The following is a 6264-nucleotide window of genomic DNA, read 5'->3' on the forward strand; positions in this document are numbered from 1 at the left end:
TTCAAACTATCTTCATTCCACTCCTACTTAGTCATTTTTTCTCTTTTCCTCTGTTTTTAGGCCTTTAATAAAAATGTGGAAATTTCCCTAAAGTTACGGAGCTTTGTTACAAGAAGAACACATCAATAATTTGCTTAATGGATTCCATATTCCCTTATCCAAGCCTCTAATATTTTAGTAATTCTTTAAAAGGTGAGATTTTGAGTCCATTTTTTTGTAGTGCATGCAAATGGCTAGACTAGAGGGTAGCATTGCAAAGGGATGGCTAGTGCAAGAGTTTGTTGTTGCACAACTAAATCTAGACATGCCTCAACTTTGGGATGACAGCGATGATCCATGAGTTGTAGGAGAGATCGAACAAAGAAGGTAAAGGAAAAAAAAAGAGTATCTCCTTGTAACTCAAAGTGAACACCTTTTGTCTTTACAATTGTAGAGAAAGGGATCCAACAAATATGAAGAAGAACAGCTAAAAGAGAGAAGGATAGAAAAGCGTGTCAAAGGACAATAGAGGTAGAAATTATCCCCTCGAGTTATTAGAAATGCTTGCTAAATGCACCATTGAAAGATGCTCTCATAGATGCTAGATCATGAAGAGGACAGTAATAGATAGGGAGGAGGAATTAGCACAAGGTTGTGACCTACAATTCTATAATCATATTTCTTTTATTTACATTCGGTTATAAGCTTTAAGTATTAGTTTGAATTTCTGAGAGGTTTTCTCAGACACTAATTTAGGAGACCTCAATTTACATGCTAAAGATGTTTGAGATCTGCCTATGGATGATCGAGAGGATACGCATCAATCTCATGAGGAAAATTCTAGCGAGGCTTTGATTGAGTAAAGAATAGAGAACAACATAAAGCATTTTCAATTGTGAAAATATTTGTATTTGATTTTGTTATTGCAAGGTTGAGGGTAAACCCCACACTATTCTAATTTTTTAATGATCAAAGTGCTTGCAGATCATCGATGCTTTTTTTGATGCTATTATTTTTTCCAAAACTTTATTGACACAAATATCGATGCTAATATCAACATTATTGGAATTTCCTACATAATATCGATGCTTAATTGGCCGTTAATTTCTATGCAAATATTGATGCAATGCCATTTTGCCACTAATATCAATGGATGTCATTTTCATTGAAGGATTAAGTAATAAGCGACTATGAATAGCGTTGAAATAGGGCCTAAGGGTAGTAGTGCATGGAGAGTGCATGTTCAAGCTTGCAATGTGTAGATTAGTTTAGATACAAATTTTGTCAAGTTTTATTGAGCAACACATAAGTTATGGATCGAGCCATGATCTCTAGAAGCTCTACAAAGGGCATTGTGGAGGTCTACTTGGCATTCTTTGTGTGTCATGGAATGTAGAGTAGAATTTTGACAAAGTGCATACATCTTCTTCGTGGTCTACTTCTATTCTAAGCCTATTACAGTTGAGTCATGGTCTTGACCTTATCTAAATCTTGATTGGTTCTTGATGTGTATCGATGTATTATTTAATGATGATTAATGGATGTAATGGGTAATAATACCATGGTTTTGGGCTAAGTCTCTTTGCACTCTCAATGTATAATACTCCAAATTTTCTCATCTTCTTCCTTAAGAACTCACAATAATCAATCAAATAATCCAAGATTTATGAAGCCTCTCTCTCATTTAATCTATTCATAGCGACACAATCGTATTGAAGAAGAGCTCTTTACTTTGGATTAGAATGAATAACAATCGTATTGAAGAAGGGCTCTTTACTTTGGATTAGAATGAATAATAAATCATGTAAAATTCAAGAGATAAACAAGTCATTGATTAATACTATAAATGACTAGCATCACATTCACACAAACACGCCTTTCCATGGGGTGATAAGCCTATTGCATAAACTCATATTATTTATGGGAGCAATATATAGAGTTGAAACCTCCATAACTTGGCATTACTATTCTTGCTAGCATTACCCTCCTTCAAATGAGAACATTCCCAATAAACTATATAAACACTGCATTTTGATGGGCTTAATAAGTAAAGCCCTTGATGTGATAATGGTGCAGGAATTTTAACTAGTGTGAGTCCAAGAAATCTAAGAGCTGACCATACACTTCAGAATAAATATTATAAGCGAAGATGAAATCAAAGTGCCCATACTTTGGTATCGTATACAGCCTGAAGCATGGTGTCAATTCCTCTACTAGTCGATTTATGTCCATTGGAGTTGCAATTTCATCGTTCAATGCATTGATCACAAGCAGCCTATTCGTAGGAATGTTTGCAATCTTGTATTCCGGTGCCGAGGGGCTATTGTACTTTTGTAGATTGCCCCAGATGCCATAGTCGAACTTTGCAAAAGTCTTTTCTTGACCCTCTATAAGCGATCAACGCAAGGCAAGAGGTTATTTATCATTGAAATGTACGTTGTAAAATGCATTCAAATTCTTCGAGGCGACACCATTGGTAGTGTATTCTATATAATTTGAGGAGATTCGAAATCAAAAAATTACTGACGTTGTCCATAGTGCGCCAAGTTCTTCATAGATGTGGCTTGTGTTTCATATTTATCGATTATTGGTCGCCTTGTCGTGTTCAAGCAGCAGGTCTTGCCTGCAGATCAAGAGCTTCACTTGTGAAAGCACTGTTTTGGCGCAGGAAGAGACAAGTACGATACGCCATCAAACATGCAAAATAGTTATAGTCTGTCGAAAACAGGCAAAACAAGTAAATCTTGTCAGAGAGAATCCGAATGAATGTGTGTGTGTGTGTGTGTGGTTTCACAAAAAAAAAGTATGTGTGTGTGTGCGCGCGCGCGTGTGTCTGTGAGAGAGAGAGAGACCACCAACGAGATATAGCCACCCCTTGTAACAACGGGTGCTTCTGGGTGTACATATGATATCAACGATCTGCTTTCCCATTGGCCTGGCGACAGATCAATAGAGAATGAAATCAATTATTGCAGCGTGATTTCCGAATCCGAAGCTTGTATTATCAAGTTTCGCTTTTAAACGCGAGTAGAAAATAGATATTCAATATGAAATCCGAAAGTTTAGGATTATTTAACGCACGTTTGTGTGGCAAATGCGTTCACTTTCGCGGCCTCTAAGATCTGCAGGAACTCACCTATTATAAGCAATTTGAATTGATCTGTATAAGATCTATGTGACATTTGTCTAATTTCAGAAGATGCCACGATCATACGGGGAACGTAAGACGCTTACCTTGTCTATACGCAAATCGAAAAGGGCTAATACAAAGGGAGACGTGCCGTGGTCGGCGTAAGCGAGAGGTGCGAGCATGATCGTTTTGTCAACGTAATCCAGCAACTTGCCTTCAGAAAATGCGGCAAAGCATTGCTGAGCGCCCTGTCTCAAAAGTCCAAAGCAATACGATCATCATCAGGAGTTCGAGATGGTCGATAATCAACAGGAATCCATCTGAGATAATCGAACAAAGCGAAATTAGAAGGATACAGGAAACCTGCGAGTATCCAACGTAGTGTGTTTTAGAGCCTGTAGTGCTGTAAACCAGACCCAACATGGCTGGAAGATCTTGATCCGCCATCTCGTCGAAGCTCCAGTCCCAGTAACCCTGAAATGCACAACATTACATGATCGACGATAAATGTCAACCTCCATTGTTCATTACTCTATACAAAATTTTCTCTCTACACAATCTTCAAGACCTGATCTGTTCTTTTGTAGAAGACGTGCCCATAGCTGAATCTGGTCGTCCTTGTGTGGCGAATCCATACATCATAACCCGCATCAGCCAAGACAAATCCCAAAGCTTGAGACATATGTCACCTCCCTGCCAAACAGATTTGATTGGCTCCGTTTCCGTTAGATGTATCTTTAGTCAAACCCAAACGCCTCATTTGGTAAAAATGGGGCGGCATCTCACCAGTAGTAATCCATGCATCAAAAACACCGCTCCCTTCATTGCTCCTGCAGCTTGCTTGCCTGATATACGCTGTACACCCAAGAGAAACCCATCTCCAGTCTCCACCTACATAGAGCAGCATTACATTACGTTAGTTATCTGGCTCTCCGTCTATGCAATTAGACTTGCATCAAATAGAGAGAAAGAGCAGTTAATATCCGAGAATTTAAGAGTAAGCCATCCCGGGCATTGAAAGGATATTGAAAGTGGAAGGCAAAGCTCGAGAGTAACCACATATTCGTGGCAATCATAGATCCGCAGGGGGAGTACGAGGCTCGCACAAAGCCCATCTGTTGTGTTAACCAGCTGAGCTGCGGGGGAGAGAGCCAATGCTACGAAAGGTATGAAGAGTAATTAGGCGTGCAGTAGAAGAGCGACTTGACTGGTGATCTTCGTAAAAGAGATGCGCGAACGAAAGTCGTGCAGATCAGTAAATTGAAGCATGACGGAAGTCTGAGACTGAGACAGAGACGGAGACAGCGAGCTCAATTGGTTGTATATAAGCTGGGTTTGTCATGGGGGGCTATGCATTGAAACCAGTAGATCTTGGGCAGTACTTTAAGACCAGCCTTTAAGAGCACTAAGGCCTGAGAGTGATTGACCAGCACCGATCACATACTTTTGACAGACCTAATCGTATATAGCCTCGAATTTTTTTGTTTTCCTTCAAATTTTCATTTGCTTGGTCCAAATCCAGGCTTGCACATGAGGCTTTACATGCACATTTCTCATCAAGTAGGTGACTTTAATTCTTGGTCCTGATGTCGGGCCTACATCATAGCGTCAACGTATCACTCCTAGCGTTGACAGAAAACCTGCACACTATATCCAATGAACCTCCCACAATCTCATTTCCACCTGTAAAAAATAATTTTGCGATTTGTAAATCTACAAAATTGTAGATAGTTTAATTATATTGTAGCTAAAAAACTTGCATATTCTCAAGAAAAACTTTCAAAAATTTGGACCCCAAGTTTTGTGATTCATTGAGAAAAAAGTTTTATGTGAACACGATTCACTCCTACATCCAGCTCAGATCTGGCCTACATCACATCTCTTGGGTTGCACTTACATAGACCATGCATTCAAGGCGTAACATTTAAACCCTTACTTACATATATGTCCTACATTACTTTCCCTTTAAGAAAAAATGAATTTTATGATTTTGTAAATTAAAAAAACCCTTTTGTAAACCTATTGCATTAGAAAGCCCCTTGTTCTGAACCCAATTTATATGGTTACATATTTGTAGGTGCACTCGTCATGATCATATTGTCATACATGGTCTCATAGTATGGTTGGTTTAGGTATCACATGGCCTTGTAGTTTCCTAGTAATAAATTATAATGAGTATGGTTAGTTTTGACATCACATATTTGAACAAAACTTTCACTTTAATAGACGTAGAAACCTACAATCAGTGACATCATTGCAAGTAGCACATCATTCTCTATGAACACATTGGATTTTATTAGGTATGGAATTCATGAAATTTACGTAAGTGTGTTTGAAGTCCCTTAATGTAGTAACTATTGATAGTAAACTCTCATCCTCTATGAAGCATTGAGATTTTTTCATCTGGAATAGTAATACTCCCAAGCTTTACCAATGGTTCTTGAAGTTGATCCCTTGCTCTAAGTGCTCATTCTTTTACAAAGTCAATAGTTCTACTGCTCATTGGTACTCACATCTTTGACATCAATGGAGACTAAATATGAGTTGTTTCTTGATTTCAGTCTCACATCACTTTTGAAATTTCCTTATTTAAACATTTATCTCATTGTCTCCTTGCCATTTTATAGATAGAATGTTAAATTATAACTCTACAATTTGGATAGGCTACCAAATTAGAGCATTGTTAGATGGACCAAGATTTTCATTTTTCAATCTCGTGATGAGCTAACGAAGGATAGTAAGCAATATGCCAAGTGACAAGTGAGCAATCATTTAGAAAAAATAGATTTTTTTTGTTGGGTTAAAAAGTGATAGCATTGATGTACGTGTGGATTAATACAAGCTTTAAAAAAATCATTGAATAGATGTCAATAGATTAATATAGACACTTGTATCAAATGTTATGTTGATGTATTCATGGTAAAACCCGAGATATTTTTGATGGTTATATCTACACTCACAAGTTGCAAAAGAGATTTAGGGGAGTTTGGGGATAGCCCAAATCTACCGTAAAACTCTCTATGTGTGTTGTCATAGGAATTATAATTCCATATGGTATAGTGTGCTTGGTAGTATTTCATGAAAAAAATAATGAGAATTAGCCTAAGCTAGAAGGAGGCGATAAAATATTGTGTGCATTTTCATTAATTTTGGAT

At 37.7% G+C, this 6264-nt stretch overlaps 1 pseudogene; it reads right to left on the bottom strand.

Annotated features, from left to right (window-relative positions):
- Positions 1–2064: 2064 nt before the first annotated feature.
- Positions 2065–4451, bottom strand: LOC147881978 (triacylglycerol lipase 1-like; annotated as a pseudogene).
- Between the last annotated feature and the right edge of the window lie 1813 nt (positions 4452–6264).

Source organism: Dipteris shenzhenensis, chromosome 30, assembly GCF_047967505.1.
Source record: "Dipteris shenzhenensis isolate YYH24624 ecotype China chromosome 30, Dip_SZ_1.0, whole genome shotgun sequence".
Classification (NCBI taxonomy): Eukaryota; Viridiplantae; Streptophyta; class Polypodiopsida; order Gleicheniales; family Dipteridaceae; genus Dipteris; species Dipteris shenzhenensis.